General features: G+C 41.8%; 2 long non-coding RNA genes across 2 annotated transcripts; both read left to right on the forward strand.

Moving 5' to 3' along the window:
• Positions 1 to 6: 6 nt before the first annotated feature.
• LOC109297889 lies at positions 7 to 3806 on the forward strand. The gene is made up of 4 exons (XR_002097456.1): positions 7 to 601; positions 697 to 842; positions 2568 to 2658; positions 3772 to 3806. It is a non-coding gene; the product is annotated as an uncharacterized LOC109297889 (long non-coding RNA).
• Positions 3798 to 7241, forward strand: LOC109297890. The gene is made up of 2 exons (XR_002097457.1): positions 3798 to 3833; positions 6373 to 7241. It is a non-coding gene; the product is annotated as an uncharacterized LOC109297890 (long non-coding RNA).
• Positions 7242 to 26188: the final 18947 nt, after the last annotated feature.

Below are 26188 nucleotides of genomic sequence, written 5' to 3' on the forward strand. Positions count from 1 at the left end.
CCTGCCCTGGCCGCGGCTCTTCGCTGCGGGCGGCGGCCTCGTCCCCACCCCTGCTTCTGCCTCCGAGTTTCTCTTTCTTTTCCCCTTCCGACCTGCTGCCTGGGAGTGGAGTCTGCGCCCGGGCCTGCACCGGGAGGAAGACAGCTGGCGGCGCGTGAAGAGGGACCATTTGAGGGAGGATTTTTTCTTCTGAGGACGACTTGCAGGGACTTGGAGAGGAGCCTGACTGTGAGTCCCCGAGGAAAGTCGTCTCCCCCAGCGCAGTGAGTGGAGCTGCCAGACCCGGGACACTTGCTGGAGCTTAAATTGTCCTGTTTTTTCTTGCGTGTTTTAAGAGGCTTGATGTCACCGGATCTGAAATGCCCGATGCTGAAAGTGGTCCTGGGTCAAGCGATTACTCGCCGAATTTGAATGATTTTTAAAACCAGCTTTCTTGAGTGAATTCGGGGGAATTAAAAAAAAATATGCTGAGGTGAAGGGTCCTTCCTTGGGAGCTGAAATGCTTGTTGGTAGATCTTCTGGAAGCCGGCACTGGGGCTGTGAAGGAACGCTGCAGAATGGGACTGCCCTAATCTGGAAGCTGCTCTGTTTTTCTCTTCAGGTAAAATGGGTTGTGAATGATCCCAGCCTGGCATGGCAGCCAAGGCTCTTTCTTACACATTGCATTAACCTCCTCCTTTTCTGCCATTCTTATAGTTCCTACCCAGCCTTCCTCAGAGAAACACCATATGATCAGACTGGCATCTAGGATGTGTAAAGACTGCAGGACTGAGCCATGAAGACAGCGAGTAGTTGGGAATATGGTGGTATGCTCCTGTCAGCTCTGGATGGACCTTATTTCCGTAAGGGAGTTCTTAGAGACCCAAGCACTGGTCCTGCATCTGTGCACTTGAATCCTGCCTGGCTTCTGTGTCACTTGTGTGTTCTGTGGCTACCACAGGCTCAAATGCGTCTCTTTAAATTAATAAAATGATCCAGTTCATAATGCTGGAGTGGAAAATGATGACTCAAAATCCATTCTAAGACTCCTTGTGCTTCTGGGTGCAGACTGAGGGAGATATGATTAGAGAATATTGCAGTTTAGTTCCAAATATGCTAATTCTATATGAATAAATATATATGTACATTTTATAGGCATGGTCAGTTTAAGCCACATTTCTCTCTAAAATTTGTTGACTGCTATTATTAAAAATAACATCTGATCCTGAGTTCTGCAGATACCCATGTGTTTAACCTGACTGCTCACTAGAGCTACTCATGCTAGCAGAATTAAGCATTTATAGACAAAGGGCCTAATAATGATTTAATTGGAAGGTAAGAGGAGTACACTCTTGCCTGTGCTTTCATATGGTTTAGTTTATGAATGTAGCAGTCCTTCGTATAGTTGCTTGTACACAGTTAATTCTATGAATCCTTGTCTGTAGGCAAAATATGGAACTTGTTGATCTTTAGGCCCCAGGACTTCATATTGTTGCACACATTCTTAATGCAAGTCAGCTGAGATGTTGTTGTTGTAATTTTAAGCATGGAGAATCAGGGTGCATCAGCTTCCCCTCTTATTTAAGTAGTATTTTTTGCGCAGGCAGGGAGAAAAGCAGGAATAAGGAAAACCATAAATTTAGCACGTGGACACAGGGCCATGCATGTGTAATACCTACCTCAGTCTACTTTCTAACTGTATTACTGGCAAGATTCATGTTGATGAAATCTCTAAATGGTTTTAATAATTACCTCCATGATTAAATATTTAAAAAGTCAGTTATAGAATGGAATAAAGTGCTTTGCACTAAATGCAACTTTCTTTTTTAGTATCATGTCTTTCCAACATCAAGTGTGGCTATCTAATGTAAATGGCATGGTAATAAAATGCACCCCTGTGCCTCTCTTAGATTTCTACCATAAGCTTAACTAAGATTGAGTCTGGCCCTTTTTTCATACTTCATCAGCCATGTTTAACCAATTAGTATTACTACTTAATCACAAGCTAGGTAACAGTGACTCATTGTCTCTATTTTGGGGCTCCATGTAGGCACAAGAATGAGGGTTCATGTATGTTTATACAAAACAATGTGCAAAAATTCATCACACCTTACATGCACGATGTCCAAAAAGGAGAAAGATTACGGTATCATAGAAGTTCTAAAAACAAAATATTAAATAAAAATATGGTAAACTAAAGGCTAGTTTACAGGTCTGAACCTTGTTCTTCCTGTAGGCCCCCAGCCTGCAAGTGAATCACAAGTTTGGGGAAATAATTTTATGTACAGAGCTGATAAGTTCATAACCTCATTCTACTCTCTTTGAAGTCAAGTGAAGGCAGTTAAGAATGTATGTTTTTCTCTAACTGTATTATTATCATTGCTGTAAATCTAAACTATATGGAACATCAGTTAACTCTCATAATATTTCTTGTATTTTTCGAAGTGGACTGATACCTAATAGTTTCACAAAATAATCAGAAACAAGAGATTATACACACAAGAAATAATGTAGAGAAAATATTTCTTTCAAGAATAAAAGAAGAAAGCTTGAGTCATAAATGTTTTACTACTGTTTTTTACTACCAGGTGAAATAAACTTGCAAGAAGGATGTATAAAATTATATCTATAAATCTACTATTCAGAAGCAGTGAACTTTTTGACCTCTTGGATTTTAGGGTAAGTCCCCAGATATTTAGTTTATGACGCTGAATAATTAGTTACGGGCAATGTGCAGTCTGGCATTTAAAATATCCAATATCCATGTTTTCATAGACCCTGATGTACATGCTTATATTATCTGATTGCTTGTTAGATTGATTATACTAAAACCTATCCAGGCACAAATAGAAAAGATTGAGAAATGTAAATATTAACAATTTCCTCTCATTTTAAACTTTGCTTGCTGTTCGTCTTCCTATATAACTAACAGTTAAATATACATTTTAACTGTTAGCTATTTCTTATTTCTTTCTGGCCAGAATTTTTTAAGGATTGTCTATGATATAACTGTATAAATAAAAAAAAGTCTTAAAACAATGGCTATACTTTAAAAAATGGCATTTTAAAAAAATTGTATGTATTTTTGGGGGATAAGTGTATATTAATACACTGTAAAGCAAATCAAATAGCATCCTAAATTTAATGCATCCAACTTACTGGGATTTTGGCATTTAAGCTTTGGGTTTGACCGTGAATAAGAGAGGCAAAGTTGAATGCTGTCTGCAAAAAATATAACTATAATATGTTTTCTGCATTGATTTTAATCCACAGGAGCAAATAATTGCATCATATAATTGATTCACTGGGGAATATTCAGCATGAGAAGTAAATAACCTTAAGATCAAGTTAAGTCTAAAGTGAAGCAGATAAAGAAAAAAACTGAAGTAATTTGCGGCTTGTAAAATAAAATATTTGTATACCTATATGTTTTGCATGTTTGCAACCTGAGGGTGACCATTTATTTTATCTGATGTGGGAAATCTGCATAAAATCCTATCCCATTGCAAATTTCCCTATACTAGTTCTTTGACAATTCAGGAGTAGAAACTGATGTCATGGAACAATAATATTAGTTTTCTTTCCCTCTAAAGCAGTGAATCTCAACCAGGATGCCTTGAGTTCCTTTCAGAGATGCTGCAAAGAGCCACACAATATTAGCACTGTTAGGTGTGAAAACATGATTCACAAGATAAACCCAGAGGCATCAAATAGTGATCCATAATGCTAAAAACATTTTGAACTGTTAGCTTTCTATGCACCAGAAGAATTTCTTTTGTTATTTTTCCATAGTCAAAAAAGCAACTGAAAGTGAAGAACTGGCATTTTCCAAGGGGTGCCTTGAGTCTAAAAAGGTGAGTACCACTGTTATAGTCTGTTGACTTGTTCTCTGTTTTCATACCCAAAAGTCAGACTCCAAATTGATTCCAGCCTGTAGATATCCACAGACAGATTGTTTGTACACAAAAGCATTCACAAAGTCAACACCTCCAACTAGCCAAGCATCAGCCTTCTGAGTGGGCTTCAACAACAGCCCAGGTAGAGCATGTTAAAGTAATCTAATATTGGGGTCATAAAGGCATGGGCAATGGTAGTGGGGCCCATAACAGAGATAAGTGTTCATACTAATCTTATGAGATGCAGATGAAAAAAAGTTTTTTGCTACTTGATGGAAATTTGAAATCTAAAAGAAAAAGAGGATTTAAAGGTGTGGTCTTTTCTATGAATGTGCTGAATCATACATAGTTCAGCACTTGCCCCTTAGGCTAGGGACAGAAATTACACACAAACAGATAAAAGTTGATAGGAAACCAGTTCAAATCTGTAACAGAAGTTTAGTGCACATAAAGGTAGCCAAAACTGGTTTAAGATAAACCTGGAAGGATAGAGTATCAGACTTAACTGATTTAAGTCAAATCAGTGTATTGAACTTCTGTCCCAGATCCCCATCAGATTCAAGTTAACTCACAGTCTCCCATCATCCCAGGATGCTTTGCACCTCCCACCCCCACCTTACAGGGTGGGCAGACTAGGCTTGGCCCAAGCTGTCTGTTCTGGCCAAGCAGAAAGGTGTGGCTGGCTTCTGGCGTGAGCTACTGCAGGCATGTGGCTACATTTCCTCAATCAAAAGTGAATGTCTGTTCACTTGCTCATCAGTTCAGTCTATTCATCTTAGATTAACCTGTGAAAATTGAATTGATTTACCCTTGGGCTTTTTGATTATATGTCCATAGCCTTAGGAACTGAGTTCCAGATGTCACTTCCTTGTCAGAATTTTTTGTGGGCAGGCATTGTGAAGCTCCACGCTGTCTGTGTTTGATGGTAAAGGCACAGAACTCCACATCAGTTGTATATAAAAAAAAAAGGAAAGAATTTCAAGTCCTATGGACGTTATTAGCCCATGAGAGAAATCTTAAAATCCCATCAGTGGGTATTTATGACAGGTAAGGACAAAAGCATTCAAGCAATTTTCTTTATTTTGCCACAGTGTACAGGTGAATCAACACAACTTAATGATCAAGGATTTATAGAATCAGGATGGATATTTGACTTCTGATCATTGTCAAAAAAGATGGAAGTCAACCAAATCAGGGGGTTCTCCCTAGCCTGAAAAGCACACTGATAATGATCAATAAAATCTGAGTACTCAAGGCCATGGTTCTATTGCCCAGCTAAACTTTCTTAATACACTTTTCAGCAAAAGGAAGTTTCAAAATGGCAATGACTGCTTTAATACCCACAAATAGAAAAAATCATGAGTATGGAATCCTTTATTTTGTAGGGAGGTGTTAACTAAATCAAACAAAAGACTCAATGGGCATTTTTACATATCTGTGTTGTAGCACCGGGTGCTTTGGAAAGTGCCCAGTGCTGTGAGACATGTAGTTGTATAAACAGCTGAATGCATGTCAGTGCTGAGAAAATGGCAGCAGCACACTTTTGAACTAAAACACTTCAGAGGTGCTTTAGTTCAAAACCTCACCACTACCATTTTCTGCATGCTGATGCACATTTCACCGCTTATACAACTGCACACAGTGCAGTATAGTTTGCCTCAGCTTGCGTGTGGAGCAGACTTGATTAATTGCCCAGTGTGGTCTCAATATAGTCATCACCTAGGACTGAGGGGAAACAAAAATTGGTGTGTTCTTCTCTGTTGTGAAAAATTGCGTTCCATACTTACTCTTTTTTCATTGAAGCAAGCCAGCCCTTATTGATTTAATCAGGATTTTCCCTGAGAGAGCTGGTATGACTTTTAGCCATTAATGAATAGAACTTTCTTAGTTTATGCAGAGGTCTATCCTACTTAGTAGCTAAACCAAACTTGTATTCAAGATTGTTGAGTCTCTTTTCTTTTGGATATGAGCTAATGAAGAGGTGATAGTTAGAACAGAAATGGAAAATACTCATTGTGCAATTTAATGGAGTAAGCACTAATAATTTTTGTAAGATTCCTTTGCATAATAACTGCAATATTCACATTTCATTAATAAAGTATTTTGAATATACTTTCCTCTAAAAATAGTGAAAAATAAAGGAGAAAAGAAAGAAAACCATAAATAAAAGAACTTTTAAAATATATTTCCATAAAGGCGCAGAACATTTCTTACAAGGTTTTTATAAGGACTTCCTTCCAGATTCCATGAAATAATTGTACACAGATTTATGATCTGAATCTCAGTAGGACTAAAGACAGAAAAATCAATCCTGCCAGAATTTCAACCAGGCCTTGAAAGATGCACAGGTACCTGAATAGTAAGCCTAGAGGTAGTTTTAACTTGTCACAGATTTCACATCTTAGAGACTGATTCCAAACTGCACATTCTGAGACACAGAACTTGAGAAATTGGGAATGAATAACTGGTTTCTCTTTTTTTTCCATCTTTTTCGTAGGGTAGTAAGAGATCTGTAGAATTAGACAGTGAACAGGGAATGTGAAGAAGTAAATTTAGCACTTTTTGGGCTCTGTGTGCTTCTGCAGGACTTCCTTCCTGAAGTGCATACTGTACCATTTAATGAGTGTCTGCTTTGAGACTACAGCATGGCAACAGGGAAGAAATGTAAGCTAAAAGTTACTCTCAATTATATCTCCTTTGGACAGACACAAAGTAGGGAAGAAACATACTGGTAGTTCTGGTGTGTAAACATAGGACTAAAAAGGCCATCACAAGGAACAATTTGTGTGAAGTATCCACAAAATTATCCACTCTGACTGGTCTCTCTCACTTCATTCAGAAAGACCATATGGATAAAAAAATAGGGTCCTACTTAAGCTGCAGTTTCACAGATTTTTACAGAAACCTCAAAATCCAGAATTGTCTGTGAAGTCTGCAAAATCAACAACAACAAAACTTTAAAAAACTTAATGAAAATAAAATGCTGGCTCCCTAGTGGGCACCAGCAGTCCTTGCTTCCAGGTGTGGAAAGTGCCAGCTGACAAGGCAGAATGAAGGGCAGCAGACAAGATGGCAACGATCCGTCATCCCTACTCCCCCTGCCAGGCCCTTTCTACCCATCAGCACCATGGGGCAGGGTTACATGAAGGGCAGCCAGCAATCAAGAAGGTGGCTGCCTCCTAATCCCTCCTCCTCCCTGGGTGCTTCTCTGATGATCAGCACTGAGAGGTGAGGCAGGGTCTCTCAGTCAGCGCCAAGGGGCAGGGCCACCACTAAATGACTGTGATGCTAGAACTTTACACCACAATCAAACTGCAAAAACTAGTAAATCCCACCCCCCTCATTTAGGTAGACCCCTAAAAAAAACCCACCAAAAAACACCATGTAGAGGGCAGTGAAAATGGTTTGGGGGCTGGTGCACATGATTTATGAAGAGAGGCTAAGGGAACTGAGCTCATTTAGTCTGGAGAAGTGAAGGCTGAGGGGGAATTTCAAAGCAGCCTTCAGCTACTTAAAGGGGGGATCCAAAGAGGATGGAACTAGATTGTTCTCAGTGGTGGCAGATGACAGAGCAAAGAGCAACAATCTTAAATTGCTGTAAGGAATGTTTAGTCTAGATACTAGGAAAAACTTTCTCAGGAGAAGTGTAGTGAAGCAGAGGGGTTGTGTAATCTCCATCCTTGGAGGTTTTTAAGACCTGGCTAGACAAAGCCTTGGCTGGGATGATCTAGTTGGGGATGATCCTGCTTTGAGTGGGAGGTTGGACTAGATGACCTCCTGAGGTCCCTTCCAACCCTAATTTTCTGTCATTTTATGCCATGGAAAGAGCAGGGAAACAAGGGCAATACCAATACCTGCCACTGCTGTGGAAGGGAATTTGTTACAATAATATGTGCTTACATAATCCTAGGATCTTATGCCACAGAGAAAGTGGGGGGAAATCTTACCAATCTGATCTGGGACTCTGATCTAACATTTGTGTGTATACTTATCTACATACGTGTATAGACTGGGAATAAAATTATTTCTTGATCCCAAACTGGTGATCATTTTTTTTTATTGTAAATGCATGAACTGTTCAGCCATGTTTCTAAGTACCAAAAGAAAGCATCAGTGTACTCTAATGGTGGCCAGTGTTTCAGAGGAAAGGAAGAAAAGTAAAAAATGGTACCAAGTATTGGAGGGCAGGGGAGAAGGAAGAGAAAATCTTCTTGGCAGAAGCCCTTACAAGCAAAAGCCCTAAAGCATGGAACTGGACACTTCTAAATAGAGCTCAAATTTTCCTTCTGTGAATCTACATACTGCATGCTAATTATTGCTGCAAGAACACCCTTATCCTATCACACTATCCCCTCTTGAATCGATTCAGATTTCTTGCTTCCACTGCTTTGTTTGGAAGATTGTTCTAAAACTACTCTGATTATTTTAAATCTTGTAATTTCCAGTCTCAACATGCTTGTGATCAATTTGTACCTTGTGCTGATGCTGTTCTTAAGTAGCTCTTCTGACTTCCTGATATATACCTTATGAATGTGTTTATAAAAAAATCATATCACCTCTCAGCTTGTTTGCTTTGCTCAGCTAAACAAGTGCTTTTTTTTCCTCCTATGAGAAGTTCTCCATTCCCCTAACCATCCTGTTAATTCTTTTATGTTCCTGTTTCCATTTAAATTCACCTTTTTGAACATAGATGACTAAAACTGTACACAGTATCCTAAATGGAGTCTTCCTCATGCCTTGTCTCTACTAAAAATACACCACTCAATACACAATAAAATTGCCCTTTTTAGATCAGTATCATGGTTCTGGTCGAGGAGGGCCTGGTTCATGGTCACCCTATACCCAGATCCCTCTTTTTACCATTAACTGTAGTCTATGAACCCCCATTTTATAGCAAAAGATCCTGATATTAGTTCCTAAGTGTATGACTTTACACTTCATACTATTAAACCATTTCATCCAAATAAGGCACATCTCTATGTACAATTAATGTGAAGCCATAAACTCCAGAGTTTATTGGTCCTGGGTGCACCGTGCGCCTGGGAGCAATAAACTCCAGAGTTTATTGACATTTGACCATGTGCCCAGGATTACAGCACATAGAGACAGGTTGGAGCAGCCTCAGCTGGCAGGAGACACCGGGGGTCAGCCTGCCAGCCTGGTGCTGCTCCCCCCAACAACATGCTGTGGAAGGGCTGGCGGGGGCACAAGGGAGTTTTACTGTGAGGTTAGCTGGCAGGCAGCCCCTGCACTGAAGCACCCTCGTGCTCCAGCCAGCTGGGGGAGCATCTGCACGTGCGCTGTTGCAGAGTTTTTTACTCTGCAGTAGGATAGTACTTGTAAATACAAGTATTATCCTGCTGCAGAATAAATTAGTTTACTCCAGCCTAATGGGGCGCACGTGTAAACACTGAGCCATTTACTGCCCAGCTAATTAGTCTACTGTGCAGTAAACGTCTCATGTAGACATCTCCATAGGGTAATAATGTATCATTTCAATTTTAGGGAAAACTTAGAGCCACTGTATGACCTATAAATCCTAAGAAACAAGGAGGATTGGGAATATAACTGTATTGATAGAATTATTATATATGTCCTGTGATTCCTATGTTTCTTCATCCTATCAGTCTTCGTAAGCCATATTGTCTGTGTCCAAACAAGCAGGGACATGCGCTAGCAGTGGCACAAAAACTGGCACAAATTTGTGCCGATACTTTGTGCCACAATATGTGCCCCTGGCACATGCCCTTTGTTGTGGGCTGTGCCCAGCTTCTCCCAGCTCCTAGTCAGGCCCCATGAGCTGTAGGGTGGGGGCTGGCTGGGGCACAGGGTGCCTCAATGTGGGGCTAGCCAGCAGGCTTCTTTCTCCCCCCATCTCCAGGTTTGTCCCAGTGCACGCTATTTTCACGTGCTTTGCGCTGTTTCTTTGCTGCTTTTTTTTTTGCTACCGGAAAATCTTGGTAGCAAACTTTGGCCCCGTGCTGCAGATTTGCTGTGCAGGGCATGTTTTCACAAACCACACGTGGTGAATGTTGTGCCACAAAGGGGTTTGTGGCACCACAAACCACACATGCTTGCACATCTGGATGTGCCCATTTAAATGTATTATATCACAGTTAAATTTAATACTTAAGTAGTCTCCTTCAAGTTTCTCAATGAGAATTTTCTCTTTGTATTTCCATTCATATTTCTCTTCATTTCCATGGTTAAATCTCACCATTTTTATTCTTTGCTCTAGGCTCAAGTTCTAGTTTTACATTAGCTAGTTAATGCTGTCTCTCTTTTTTTCAAACTGCTTGTTTTTCTTCCATTTCCTCAGGCAATATCCATATTTTATATCTCATTTGATTGTATTTTCCCAAGCATTTTTGGAGAGATTCCTTCTCAACTGATGCTAAAGGTGTAGAGGCTGAGGCACAAAAGCCCTCAGTTGCCATCTTTTTGTTTGTCCCTACTCATTGGTAACTGAAAAAAGATCCTGCAGAATCCAAAGTTCTACTAATTTACTTTGAAGGGCCATCATCCCTTAAGGTTTTCTGTAAAACCCACTGTTTTGCTGCTCTTCTGGCCTCTAAAAAAGTCAAGTGCTCAAAGAGGTAAAAGAGAATGTTGCATATACTCTTCAAGGAGAGTGGTAGATGTATATGCCATATCGATTATATTTTGTGTTGGTAAAGGTAACAGATGCATCTCAAGCAGGTACAAGGAGGTGATCCTCCCCCTCTACGCGGCACTGGTCAGGCCGCAGCTGGAGTACTGCGTCCAGTTCTGGGCGCCGCACTTTAAGAGGGATGTAGACAGCATGGAGAGGGTCCAGAGGAGGGCCACTGGTATGATCAAGGGACAGCAGGGTAGGTCCTATGAGGAAAGGTTGCGGGACCTGAACCTGTTCAGCCTTCAAAAGAGAAGGCTGAGGGGGGATCTTGTGGCCTGTTATAAACTGGTTAGGGGGGATCAGCAGGCGCTGGGGGAGTCCCTGTTCCCCTGAGTGCCGCAAGGAGTGACCAGGAACAATGGTCACAAGCTGGCAGAGGGAAGGTTTAAGTTGGACATCAGGAGGCGCTACTTCACGGTCAGGGCGGCTAGAGTCTGGAACCAGCTTCCAAGTGAGGTGGTGCAGGCTCCCACCCTGGGGGTTTTTAAGAGGAGGTTGGATGACCACCTTACTGGGGTCATTTGACCCCAGTGCTCTTCCTGCCATGGCAGGGGGTCGGACTAGATGATCTGCTCAGGTCCCTTCCGACCCTAGAAACTATGAAACTATGAAAGGAGATAAGTCCATGGGCATTTATACACATACCTTTTAGTTCTCGGACACACCAGAGATCTGCTGCTTCAGAGCAGACTTAATTAATCAAGTCTACTCTGCACTGGTGCCGACGTGCACCGCACCGTGCTGCTTGCAGTTGTATAAGTGGCAAAATGTGCATCAGCACAGAGAAAATAGCAGTGGTGCACTTTTGAACTAAAGCACCTCCGAGGTGTTTTCATTCAAAAGTGCATCACTGCTGTTTTCTTCACACTGAGATGCATTTTGCTGCTTATACAACTGCAGGTGTTGCAGTGCCAGGTGCTTTTCAAAGGCACTTGCACATGTAAAAATGCCCAATGTAGAAACTATCGAGGTATCACTCTCCTGTCCACAACAGGGAAAATCCTTGCCAGCGTCCTCCTGAACCATCTTTTACCTTTTGCTGAGGAAGTCCTGCCAGAATCTCAGTGTGGTTTCAGACCATCTGGTGGGGCAACTGACATGATTTTTGGTGCCTGCCAGTTCCAAGAAAAGTGTCAGAAACAGCATGAGGACCTTCAAATGGCCTTCATTGACCTCAATACAGCCTTTGATTCCATCAAGTTCAAATCTTGTTGAAAGTACTGGCCAGATTTGGATGTCCTGAAAAGTACATTAAGGTCCTGTGGCTTCTTCACAACTAGATGACTGCAACTATCCCATTTAGTGGATCAGAGACATCATGTTTGTCATCTGAACTGGCGTCAAGCAAAAATGCATCATCACCCCAGCTCTGTTCTCCACTTTTTTGACAGTTATCTTTGTTCCCATTAAGGACCACCTTCCTTCTGGAATTGACAGAGTGTACCAAATGGATGGAGGTCTCTTCAATTTGGGATGTTTTCAGCCAAAGACCAAAATACTCAAAACAATCATCCTTGACCTTCAGTACATTGACAACTGTGCCATCCTTGAAACCATTCAGACTGTGCTGGGTCTTTTTGGAGAACCTTACTGAACTTTGGGCCTCTCTCAACATTGAGAAGACTAAAGTGTTCTATCAGCCTGTCCAAGCCATGAATGTGACCCCTCCTCCCCAAATTGCCATTGAGGGAAAGATTCTGGAGGTAGTTGAGAATTTCCCTTATGTTGGTAGCCACCTCTCAGAGAGTGAAAATTGATGAGGTGATCCAGCACAGTATCTAGTGCCACAAGTGCTTCTTTTGGGAAATTGCTTCAGTGCATCTTTATTCATCACGATCTCCAGAAAGACACCAAGATTCTGGTCTACAGTGTAGTTATCATTCCCACTCATCTCTGTGGGTATGAAACATGGGTGACATACTCTCCTCATCTCAAGGGCCTGGAGAGGCATCACCAATGATGCCTCCACAAAATCCTTCACATCAAATGAAAAAATAACTGCAGAAATGCCAGAATCCTTGCTGAAGCCAATGTTACAAGCATTGAATCAGTTATTCTCAAGCAACAACTTTGCTGGATGAGACTGTGTAAATTTCCAACTCCCAAAACAAGCGCTCTACTCCCAGCTTGGTAGCAGCCTGAGATCTTGCAGTGGCCAAAAGAAATGCTATAAGGACACATTGAAGGTATTAGGGTTGTGCGAAATTTCACTGGCTGTTTTGTTTTGACGCTGTTTTGACTCATTTCAAGCTTGAAACAGCGAAATCGAAATGAAATGGAGGGCCTTGAAACAGCCTCAAAATGAAACGAGGGCAGGCAAAACGTTTTGAAAGTTTCAAAGCTGGGCTTCCTTGCAGCTAAAGAGAAACTAAGGAGAGGGAAGGGGAAGAGGGGAGAAGGGCTGCTCTCATTTGACATATGTAGCTGGCCAGTGACTGTGATCCTTCTCTGAGTTCCCTTCCAATCCCAGTGCTCTGGGGGAGGGATGGAAAAACAGCATAAAAAGCATTGTTTGAACTAAGCTTTTTCTGTGCCATCACACTTACAAATGACACAAGTTTTGCTCTGAACAGTTTGAGGTGCAGTTTCCCAGAAATCTCCTTGAAACTTGGCAGGCTTCATGGCCTCAGCAGGAGCTACCTTGCCTGCAGTTTTCGCCCCACTCCACCTTAACACACACACACAGTTGCCCGTCATGAGTTTTGCTTGTCAGCAGCCTGAGGTGCAGTTTCCTAGGAACCCCTGCACCATCTCCCTTGAATCCTGGCAGGCTTCATGTTCTTAGCAGGGGCTACGAAGCCTGCAAGTTTCATCTGAATCAGGCAAGAAATGACAAAGTTATAGGCAGCTTCATGCTTCCCCATTATAGCCGATGGGCAAAACGTTGAAACAGTGTCAAAACAGTGAAACAGTTGTGATGAAACAAAACAGAATAGTGCTTTTGAAATGAAATTAAACTCAAAACGAAACACCGTCCCATCAAAATGGTGAAATGGAAGTAAAAACAAAACAGTGCTGTTTCGCACAGCCCTAGAAGGTATACCACAAGAAAACAGAAGCCAACATTAAAAGCTGGGATGAGCTGGCTGCCAACCAACTCCAGTGGTGCTGCAACCTCAACCAAGTGGCAGCCCATTTTGAGGTAAAGCATTTTGCCCTTGAAGCAGAGAAGAGAAACTGGAGAAAGGAAAAAGAGAGAAATCCTAGTAATATGGCTGACTCTACCCTGCAGAAAGACCTATAACTCCTGCGGATGAGTCTTTGGCTCAAGGATTAGACTCTAAAGTCACCTCACAGCCTATCAATGAGCCTTAGTAGAGGTCATCCTTGAATTGGGGGACAACAGTTGTATAAATAAAATAGATGATCCTATGTATTAGTGAAAATGTATGTTGAATCATAGTCACATTTGGGTTCTTTGTATAAAATTAGTCATATTAAAATATTATGTACAATTCAGAGCTGTGCCGCTACCCACCATGTCCACAGGTAGTGGATAGTGGAGTGACCTTCAGGGAAGGTTAGCTGTGAAATAAGCAGGGGTTACTCTGATGAATAAGCAGTTGTGGACCAAGCAGCTGAAGCACCACTGCAATATTGTGAGGTCAGCAGATGGCAATGGTTTCCCTCCTGAAAACCACATATATCCTTTGATGGTACTGTGACATGGTAAGGGTGCCAGTATAATAAGCCTGCCAAACCCCCAGCTGTGGGTCTACAAGTCCTCAATGGTGGAACAGGCGGAAGAAGATGTTCGAATCTCAGTAGCTGCGAGAAAGGAAAAAGAGAGAATCTCAGTGGCTGCAAAGGCAAATGAAGGCTGCAGTGGAATAAGATCCTTAGTTGTCTTGTTCTCCTTGCCATTGGATCAAAGTCCCATTTGTCAAGAGCTGTGTGGAAGCTTATATGCAGCAGCTTCTCCATGATGTCCTCACAAGAAAATTGAAGGATTGTGGGCTTAACTCCGAGACAGTCATGTGGGTGAGAAACTGGCTGCAGGATAGAACCTAAAGAGTCACAGTGAACAGATTTGTGTCATCCTGCCAAGAAGTGGCCAGCCGTGTCCCCCAGGGGTCAGTGCTCGGTCCAGTACTTTTCAACATCTTTATTAACGATTTGGATGTGGGGGTGAAGAGCTCATTGGCCAAGTTCACGGGTGACACCAAGTTATGGGGAAGCGTGGTCATGCTTGAAGATAGGCTACAGATACAGACCGACCTAAACAGGCTGGCAAGTTGGGCAGATCAGAATCTGATGAAGTTCAATGTCAAGAAATATAATGTGCTCCACCTGGGGGCGTGCAACTCCCAACACACCTACAGGCTTGGCGGGACCAAACTGACTAGCAGCATGAATGAAAGGGACCGGGGGGGGTAATAATAGGCCACAGTATGAATATGAGCTGGCAGTACAATGCTGTAGCCAGTAGGGCAAATAATATTCCGGCATGCATCAATTGATGCATCTCCAGCAAAACCAAGGAGGTGATTCTTCAGCTCTACTCAGCATTGGTGAGACCACAGCTGCAGTACTGCGTTCAGTTCTGGGCACCATACTTTAACAAGGACATGGATCAGCTTGAGGGAGTTCAAAGAAGGCCCACCCATATGATGAGAGTCTTACAAGGCAAGCCATATGAGAGCGGCTGAGGGATGTGAGACTCTTTAGCCTGAAGAAAAGAAGGTTGAGAGGGGACCTGGTAGCAGCTTAGCACTACACTAGGGGAGTACATTGAAGGCTTGGTGAGCAACTGTTCACCAGGGCACCAGAGGGGAAAATTAGGAAAATAATGGCCACAGACTCCTAGAAGACTGTTTTAGGCTCAACATTAAGAAAATCTTCATTGTCACAGTGTCCAGACTGTGGAATAAGTCCCCTCCAGAACTGGTGCAATCACCTACCCTGGAAATTTTCAAGAGGAGACTAAACAGTCACCTTGCTGGGGTCACCTGACCCCCAGTTATCTTTCATGCTTGGTGCAGAGGGTTGGACCCGATGGTATTCCAAGGTCCCTTCCAGCCTTACAATCTATGAGTAAAGTCATGCACAGGCATTTTCAAGCTTTTCCAGCACATTCCTCAAGCCCTTTGGTGACTAGCTCTTAGTGACGGGAGCAGGGCTATGACATTTGGAGGCTCCTACTCATGAAGTGGCACAAAGGTGGCAGTTACAAAAAGGTTGTCTAGCACTTGGACAAGACAGGAGTGTGATTCGGCAGCTGTAACTGTGACTGAGCAGCCCTCTTCTGGATTCGCTTTGCTCACCCCATGTGGGGAGGGAGCTAGAAAAGTGCCATAAACATAGCCATCTAATACAGTATTCTGTATTTCTTCCTGAGTGGATAACTATGTCTAATGGGATCACCTTTACTGCAAAGATGTATCATTATGTATGGGACCTGGAATATCAGGAGCCTCATGAACAAATAGTGAATGCGCAGAGCACCACACTGCAATCATGGCCTAAGATCTCAGGTGACACAACATCGATGTAGCTGCAAGACCCAGCAAGCAGGAGATGGGCAGCTCAAAGAACATGAAGGCAGTTATACCCTCTTCTGGAAGGGTAAACAGGAAGGAGAATGCTGACTTCATGGAGTTGATTTTTACCATTAAGGATGAACTCATGAGCCAACTCAGTGAGTTCCCTATTGGAATTAATGAGCACCTCATGATTCTCTGTCTGAAACTGGTGGGGAGCCAATGTGCCACTGTCATCAGTATGTATTCATCAACTCTTCGCATCGCCGATGAAACCGAGGAGGAATTCAATGCTAACCTTGACCAAGTCCTTTCTAATGTTCCAGAAGGAGACAGACTTATTCTTCTCAGTGATTTCAGTGCCAGAGTTGGAAGGGACTCTAACCTCTGGAATGGAACCATTTGCAAGGAAGGAGTAGGAAAGGTCAGCTCTGATGGGATCTTCCTCTTGACCAAATGTGCAGAACATGGACTCACCAACACCCTGTTCTGCTAGAAAAACAGAAGACATGATGGCAAAACCCACAATGTAAGCATTGGCACATGATTGACTATGTCATTGTCTGTGTCTGGGATCACAAAGATGTCTGCATCACCCAAGCTATGCTAGGAGCTAATGATTGCTGGACTGATCACCAACTCATCTGCTTGATTATGTCACTCAAACTGGCTCCCAATACAGCTGTAGCAGAAGCAATGCCAACAGAAGATCTACACTGAAGGACTCAGGAACCCAAGCAAGCAAGACCTCTTCCACCAGTACCTCAACAAAAACCTGGTGAATTCCAATCAATAACAATTGGAGACTGTCAGGAGTGTGTGGGGTGCCCTCAAGGCCACTGTCATCATTGTCTGTGAAGAGACACTTGGATTCTTTTCGAGGCAACATCAAGACTGGTTTGATGAGAATGACCAAGAGATATAAGTGTTGATCAATTGCAAGTGCAAAGCCTTTTGTGCTTGGCAAAACAACACCAACTCCAAGCAAATGAAATTGAATCTCCAGCAAGCCAAGGCACAAGTCTAAAGGAGGACCTGGGATATAAAGAACAAATGGTGGGAAGACAAAGCTGAAGATGTCCTCCTGGAATTTCAGTGTGGGCAGGGGTGGGCAATTATTTGGGCCTGAGGGCCACATAGGCTGTTTTGGTGAACTGTTGTGGGCCGGGTGAGCACCCTCCAAACTTCCTATGTGGAATGGGGCCCTGGACAGTGGTGTTCAGGAGCAGGAGGGGCAAGCAAAGTGGGGGAGAGCTTAAAAAAAAAAAAAAGCCCTCGCTCACTGGATGCAGGATCGGCGATAGGGCTTCTGGGCGCTTGTGGCAGAGCCTCCCCCCCCCCTGCACAGTGTGGGGCAGCGGGGATCACCCCCCTGCCTGGCACCCACACAGGAGTTGCCCCATGGCATGGGTGCAGCGTGGCTCAGTAGGGTGCTGCCTGGGAGCTGGGGCCACTGGGGCTGAGCGGTGCCGGGCTCTGGGTAACCGCTGGAACTGCCCCAGCTCCCAGACAGTGTGCAGCACCCTGCCATGCTACACTGCACCTGCACGATGCAGGGGCCATCCCTGCTGTCCCCTACTACTCCACTTCGCATAGAGAGGCTCTGCTACGAGCACCCAAAGGCCCGAAATACCACTCCTGCAGCCAGTGAGTGCGGGCCTTTAAAAAAAAAAAGTTCTGCACTCACCGGATGCAGCAGCAGTGATTGGGGCTCTGGGCACTCGTGGCAGAGTCCCCCCTCACGCAATGTGGGGCAGCAGGGATCACCCCCCCCACACCCGCTTGGCACTTGCACAGCAGTTGTCGCATTGCATGGGTGCAGTGCAGCTCAGCAGGGCGCTGCACTGCCTGGGAGCTGGAGCAGCTTCACATGTCAGCCAGAGCCTGGCAGTGCTCAGCCTCAGATGCCCCAGCTACCAGGCAGTGCTCAGCGCCCTGCTGAGCTATGCTGCACCTGTGCCATGGGGCAGCTGCCACGCAGGTGCCTGGTGGGGGGAGATCCCCACTGCCCCGTCCTGTGTGGGGGGGCTCTGCCATGAGCACCCAAAGGCCCCAATTGCCACTCCTGCAACCAGCTTTTTTGTTTTCTTTTTTAAAGTGCCAGGACTAGGCTGGGGCCTGCTGGGCAGGGGATGGGGCTGGGCAGGGCAGCCATGGGGGCTGCTCCCATGGGTCCACCTGCCCAGGGAGAGGCAGGCACAGCCAGAGTGCTGTGGGAGAACCTGCAGCCGCCTGGCTGTGCCTGCCTCTCCCTGGCCGATCCAAATAACTAAATCTCTCTAAATCAGCGCTGAATCTTCTGAAGCAGATTTGGCCGAATCGATTTGGGACAGTGATCCGAATCTCCAAATCGAATCACTGTCCTCCAAATAGGCCGAATCTGAATCAAATATGTCCCTATTCGCACAGGCCTAATCCCCACCTTTTGTATGGTGCTGACACGTGGACAATGTACAGGAGACATCCAAAGTTATTGGAGAAATACCATCAATGCTGTCTGCAGAAGATCCTCTGGGAAGGATCCAGTGGGAAGACATACGCATCAACATTAGTGTCCTCCTGCAAGCTAACATGAGTATGGAGGCAATGATCATCTGATATCAATTTTGTTGGACCAGCTATGGCATCTAGATGTCTAACTCCAGATCCCCGAAGCAAGTTATATTTTCCCATTTCAGCCAAGGCGTACAATCAAGAGGAGGGTAGAAAATGCGCTTTAGGGAGTTCTTCAAGACTAACTTAAAAACATGTAACATCTATGTCAACTTGTGGGAGACTATCGCCCAGGACTGCCCCAAATGGAGGAAGAGTCTGTGGCAGGGATCTCAGTATTTTGAAACCTCACGACAACAACAGGAGATAGAAAAGCGTGAGGCAGAAGCAGCGTGTCGCAGACCAAATCAAGAATCCAGCACCACCCACTGCACACAGAAATATGCAGTAGAGTCTGTCGATCCCAGAGAGACCTCATCAGCTGTCTTTGGACACACAGATAAGATCATCGTGGAAGACAACCATCCTCTACTGTGAGGGGCTGCCGAAGAAGACAATTCAGACAAAAATACTAAATATCTATAGACTTACTATACCTGAAAATATTTTAAATCAGATATACCCAATCTTTCCCTCTGCAGAATATTTTCAGACCTAGGTTCAAAAGTTTTTGTTTAAATTCGTATTTCTTGAGACTTTGTTTCAAAGGCTTTGACCCAATCCTCTTTCACCTTTTAGGTACTGAAGTAGTACTTAGGCACTACAATTAAACTGATCAAGTCCCTGGGGTCAAGTATTGCAACACATTCAACTTAGCCTCCACGTTAAATCACAAAAAAACAGGGAGAAGAAGGATCCACCTACCATTTGCTGTAACAATTTTTCAGGGGTTTATGCAGAGTACAATAGGATTGCATGTAGGCACATGGGATGCTAACGTGGAAAAAAAAACAGTGCTATTTTTTCATCTCAATGCACCCATGTGCCAAGCACAGTGCGTGTCCAGAAGAGGCATCATGTCAGTTTGACCTGGCTAATCCAATGTCTGTATAGATTACACACTTTGACAGGGCTTTTTTGGTGCTTTTATCTAATAGCTGATTGAATCAGTTATTAGACAAAAGCACCAAAAAGCCCCACTGAAGCAGGCAATCTATACAGATGTTGGGTGAGCTAAGTCAGACTGATGCAATGCCTCTGCTGGGCATGTGCTGTGCTTGGTGCATAGGTGCGCCAAGCTGAAAGTAACGTGTTGTTTTGTTTTCTGTTTTTTTCACATCTGTAAGCATTATGTAGATGTGAAATAGGATTTGGGCCTTTATTTTGTTTGTTTGCTTTTTTGATCGTTTATAAAGTACCTAATGCACTATTTTCAGTATCATAATTTATTCTAGGCTTCTACAAAATTCTCAGAACCACTGCAATTATTGTTGGATTAGAGGACATCCAACAATATTCTTCTCAATTCCCAACAATTCTTAAGAAGAGCTTTGCCAACTTCATATTAGGAAATAGAAACAATGCTCGTCCATTTTGAGTTGTTTAGCTTCTACAAGGATGTAGTATTTTGTGTGAAGTTTTTCATTTATGCAAATTTAATTGAAATGGTATGTGACTTTTTTCCACAATTTGGTCCCAGTGACAATTAAAGTATAGCTTTCATGCTGCATTTGAGTTTTATATTCATATTATCAGGTTTCACCTCATGATTAGTCAAATGGTATTTCTTCAGGTTCATTTATTTGTTAACCCCACTCTTGTGCTCAAGCTGATGAGCAAGAGCACAATTTGACTTGCTTGCTTATACAGTCATGTAGCTAGAGGTGCATGAATGGGGCAACAGTTCCAGGCTCCATAAAAGAATGGCAGCTGCCGCTACTGCCAAATCTGTCACTGCTGCCACCCAGGACATAACATTTCCTAGTTATGCCTCTGTGCTTAGGTCATGTGAAATATTCTGTTATGTCATGTGAAACATTATCTTCCCTCATTTCCTCTGTCATGTGAGCATTCTGTTTCACGTGACAGAGGAAATGAGGGAAGATAATAGCTCCAAAACATGATAGAGGTGGCATAATCATCAGTGATGTTAAATGGGGGAGCCAGCTACCTACCAGTCCTTCTTTCAAAGAAGACAATGCCAGCTGCAATAGGGAAAGAAAATTAAAGTAGAAAACATCTGTTGCAAAACTTGATGAGTGTGGGAGGTTTTATAGGTTTGAATACTCACCTCAACTGAACTCTGAACTTCTTGAAATTCCTCCATCACTAATTTTATATATGTATATTTCCAGTTTTGAGGCTGGTTTACTGCATGGTCTCATATGAACTTTCTGCTACATTAAAATTGTAATTTGAATGTTTTTATTTTGCAGACTTTGTAATTGTAGGGAGCTTGGCAAAGTTTATTTAAAAGATAAAAGGTAATTATTTTAGTTTGGCAAGAGATTTTTTTTTTAAGTGAAATGCTCTATATTTTTATACTGTTGATTATTAATATACAACCACAGCCCCATATTTAGTAATTTTGCCACTGTTGAGCAGTGGGATTGGGAAGTTCTTTACTTGTACAAATCACCTTAGACTGGTAAATACTGAGGTCTGAATGTACATGTTATGGCTGTAATGGAAGTCTTACCCATTGCTATGAACTCTTGCGTGATGCAGCATTGTGGCTGACTCAGTTCCCAGCATGCAGTCTGAACATTCCAATTTTTGTTGAACATTCAAGATAAATCACATGTTGGATACCGTAATTCCCAGTTCTCACTTGCAACACTTGCCACATCTTTTCCTCTTACAATCTTCCTTTCCATACTGCCATAAAAGTACATTAATATTTTCCTTACCTTGAGTCTTCCACCTTCTACTCTTCTGAAACAAAAAGAGATACCTGCTATCAATTTTTTGCTCTTTACATTATATAATTTGCCCACTACCCTGATATTTCTTATAAATCGCGTCTCTATTTCATATAAACCTCAGTATTTGGGGATTGCCAAGATACCTGAAAGGGTATAGAGAATTTTTCACATTCAGTCTCAGGAAAAAAAATCTCATTTTAGTGCAGATGCAATCATAAATATATTTAAACATCTATGTGGTTATGATATTATAACTAATTTTCAGTTTTAGAAATGCCCTTTTTCTTCAAAAATTACAAAATAAAAGTATAAGTAAAAGGCCAAAAGTTTTAGCAAAAGTATATGTGCTAAGCAACAAGTTACTGCACCAATAATCTAACGGATTTCTCAGTGCATACACATTCCTCTTTGGTTGCAAAATCACATTGGGGCTTTCTTAATTGGTAGCTGTTTTGCGCATGTAGTTGAATTCAGGACAGGTTCTGGACTGATAGTTCTGGAGTCTAAAGTGATTATTTAACCACCAAACAACTGGAGCAGGGATACTGATGATACAAGCTTTCATATGCTTGCCAATGTATCTCAGTTTTGGAGGAGTCAATGGTAAGATTGAGAAGAAATCCCAATCTCCTTTCAGCCTTTGACCCCGCTGCATCCAGTGCTATCACTCTGAATACTAATTTTATAAACAGGTATTTAGAAGAGAAGCTGTCAGATAAATGGATCTTCATATTCAAAATGTAGAAAAGCCAGAAACTGGGCCTTTCTTCCATGTACTTGCCATTTACTTCATCACCTCTATATGTATTCTCTTTGTTATGTTGTCAGTTTAGCTGTAGATTTTAAAGCTTTTCAAAGCAAGAGACCCTGTCTTTTTATAGTTGTCTGGAAAGCATCATACATATCTTTAATGTCAAATATCTAATAATATTTTTCCTGTGATAAAACCAAACAAGCCAGCTCTCCTGAAGCAATCTGCTGCTGTTAGTTACATCAGTACGTTCACAACAATTTTGAGCGATCTGAGTTGCCCCACGTTCCGGGTACAGATTGGCAGACAAATCCTCCCTTTCTTGGGCTCAGATTATTGCCTTGTGTTTCAGAGACATTATGCTACATTCACTTAATAATAGAAAACAGAATACATAAAGCTTTTACCTATATAACAAAGGACGTACCTGGGTGTCTAAAACACTTCAAGAAATCAAGTGCAATTAAATGCCTATAAGAAATATTAACAGGTTTAAAACTGAATCCTCAATATATAAATTAGTCAAACTTCAATTCTACAAAAACTTATTTATCTGAAAATTATTCATGCTCCTTGCAATTTTATGTGGGACTTCAATTAGCTAAGCCCATTAAAGCCCTGAAACTTAGCAGTTTGAGGTTTCCTGCTGAAATTTCACTTCAGTCCATCAGATTAAATTGTTATTAACTCTTTTAAAGGGTTCTCCCAGTAACTGGACGCTTGATTAAACAAACTTTGGGGGAATCCCCTGAGATGGCCACTAGAAGTTCCTTTGTTATCCAAAATGGGGTTTATTCTAATTACACTGTGCCCTTTTCTCCACTTGTCTTAATCTTCAGGTAAATGAGGCCTGACTGGTATGGGTAGCTATTGCTGTAAGAGTGATTATGCTAAAAGGAGCTACTTTAAAACGCTCAAACTAACAAGATGGCAAAAAGGTGTCTTCTTCCTGGAACTGCTGCTGGAGGACTGACCCAACCCTGGCATGGAGGTCGCCTATAGGAGAGAAGAGTTCTTCACCCCTCACAGTTTTACCTCAGCTTCACTCATTTTAATGCGCAGATGTCTTCCTCATGATTTATTACAATGATTAAACACGCTCCTGAAATTTTGTTTACCAATATTATACCAAATAATTGATGATATGTAAGAAATGCCACCCCCTCTTCCCATCTGGGTAATGGAACGATCCATTGGCTTCCTCAGACCGCAGCGCTCACGCTTTCCTGCCATACTAGGCTACCCGCTGCTTGATTATTACATCCCTGTATACCCTTCCCTTTCTTAAACACTCCTACAAAACACCTCTTTATAAATATTGGAAGCCTTTACAGTTTTAACATAGTAAAAAGCAGGAGGGCAATTTATCATAGTTTTAAGATGGAACAATGGGATTAAATGGCATTGATTGTGCTTCTCCAACATATTTGTTTACATGCTGTTACAATTTTGTCATTATTTCTAAGCACTGCAGATATATGTGGCACTGGTTAAATTGTTAATGTTAATTTAAAGAAAGTTTTGTACGCAAAGCTTTGCAGACATTAAGCAGCATCATAACAATTGATTATCAACTAACAAAATTTTTCCCTAGCTTCTTAGCACGTTTTAAAAATATGCTTTTATGCAGAAAAATGTATTCTGAACGATCCCTAAGTTAAAACCCTACTTTGATTCATTCAGTGCTGCTGTTCCATTCCTCTCTTTCTGCTTCCTTTCAGAGGACAACGTAGTCCCATTCTTTCAAGGTCACTTCTTTTTTTCTTCTTCCCGTCACCTGATGCTACTCTCAAGAGTCTTCAGTGATCTGACAATCAAAATCTAGTGGCTTCCTTCCCTGTTTTTGCCCTCTTCCTTCTCTTTGCTGGGTCTAACAGTGTAAGCAAGCCACATCTTCCTTCCTCCAGCTGCAGCTCCTCTTAGGTTCAAGAGGCTGGCCTCTTCGGAGTCTTTACCTGTCTTACCCGTCATATTTCTTTTTCAAAGTCTCCATATACCAATATCTCTGTTGCCAAACTACACAGGTCCATCAGTGGGCCACTCTTCTTATTCAGTGCATCGCTCACTCCTTACCAGTCTTTTTTCTAGTTTCACACTAACCCACAAGCTTGGGATATTATCACAAGTACTATATATGGAGAAACATCCACATTTGTTTTAGGATAAAAGATGGGTATGTAGTTTAGAGCCCAAGAAGAACAGAAATTTAAGACATATTGGGCACATTCTTGCAATAGTGAGCATTGTACCAACTAGAATTTGGGGAAAAACTGTACCTATGGTAGGCTTTCCAAAATCATGGTAAGACTCTATGAGTACAGGTAAACAACAGGTCTTAGTCTCCTGAGGCCAAGAAAATCACAGGTAAAGGTATCTTACATGGTATTTTACACCTTGCAGATCTTTAATGGTGTTTTACACCTTGCAGATCCTTTTATCACATTTCCTAAAAACAAATAATGTTCCAAGACATTAATGTTTATTAATGTTTTATGAACCCTTGTCATTTGAAAAATGTTATTCATGTTTTGTGTATATATTCACATTGGGGCCAGGCTTTTTATTTAGAAATATCTTCATTAATTCAAGTGTGCACTATACAGTTGCAACCACAACCCTTAAAAGAGAAAAAGATAAGGAAATAATTTTGCAAAATAACAATAAGCTGCAAAATTTTGTTTAACATAACGCATGTGAGAAATGTCTGCTGCTTTTACTTTGCAAACTTGTACAAGAATAAGAAATGGAAATAAAATATGGTGTTCACTCTATTTTGTTGTCTGCATTGTCACCTTGAGATTCATATTTAGATAATACTAGTGGAGAGCAGTGAGGACAGTTGGCCTCCTGAATATTTCCCCTTTGTCCCTGATCCACGTGTAGGATGAAAAAAGAGTGTGCTGTACTCATCAGTCTCCCATTTTGTCTCTGGTGAATCTGCTGAAGAGGTGATATGATACAGAACCTCTATAAGACACACCAGAAACATATTTAAGTTATCATTAGAACAATTCACTGATGTAAAGGAAACTCAACAGGTAAATAAATCAGCATAGACACAGATATTTGAAGAGAGAAAACAAATAAACTACAACATGTTATAATGAAATTAGAGTGCTTATAACTGAGTCTTTATGTTTCTATCATTTCCTCAACTATAGAAAGATTCTCTATTCTCTCTCTTATTCTCATCACAGCCTTACAGGGTACTGTGGTACTTGTGAATCTTAAAAGTACAGGTCTGTCCTAACTCTTTCAGAGAGAAACAGAAGTATAACACACAATTTTCCCTCTTCCTTGGGTTCAGTCTTCAGCCATTCATGTCTCCAGTTATGTCTTCTCATGAGGTTTCTTCTTCATCTTCTTTTTGTTGATGCAGGAGTTATCAGTACAGTTGTATGTATTTTGCTCTCCTTGAGAACTCAGTGTTTCTTCTTCCATTTTCAGCCTTTAAACAGATCACTTTTCGGGACTTCCAAAAACAAGGTTAGACTTAAAAGAAATGTAAATATGTCTAGGCAGGGAAATGTACAGGAGTAAGACACAAAAAACCTTTACCTCAATCCTGTAATGACACAAAAAGCAGGAAAAATCCCTGTGTCTTTAAAATTTAGCTTAATCTAACTGAGAACCACAAACATCAAAATGCATTAGCTATGTGAGTATGGTTCGTGTGTGGTATTATTACGGGGCAGAGTTAAGGTTGTGTCACTGCTTGAAGTGTTCTGTTTTTGAATTTCTTTTAAGCCTAAGTTTAACCCTGAATTTCAGTGTTTATAATGTTTGGGTTGGGGATAATTCTGACTTTCCTATAGTAGTTTTGCCCTTAAGCTGCTGGCAAATATTCTTAATTACCCTTCTTTTAACATGTTTTGGTTCTAGAATATATTTCCATTGGTTCTAGAGTATATTTGCTTCTAGAACATATTTAGATTTTCTTTATTATCTTAATAGGACTTACTGCCTTAATAGCATTAAGGGTTGAGACCTTGTGTCAAAAAATTAGAAATGGAGGAAGAGGAGAGAATTGTTACAATCCCTTATTTTTAATTTTTATTCCAAAAGACTTG

This window comes from Gavialis gangeticus, unplaced genomic scaffold, assembly GCF_001723915.1.
Source record: "Gavialis gangeticus isolate Ggan-Ray unplaced genomic scaffold, GavGan_comp1, whole genome shotgun sequence".
In the NCBI taxonomy this organism is placed as follows: Eukaryota; Metazoa; Chordata; order Crocodylia; family Gavialidae; genus Gavialis; species Gavialis gangeticus.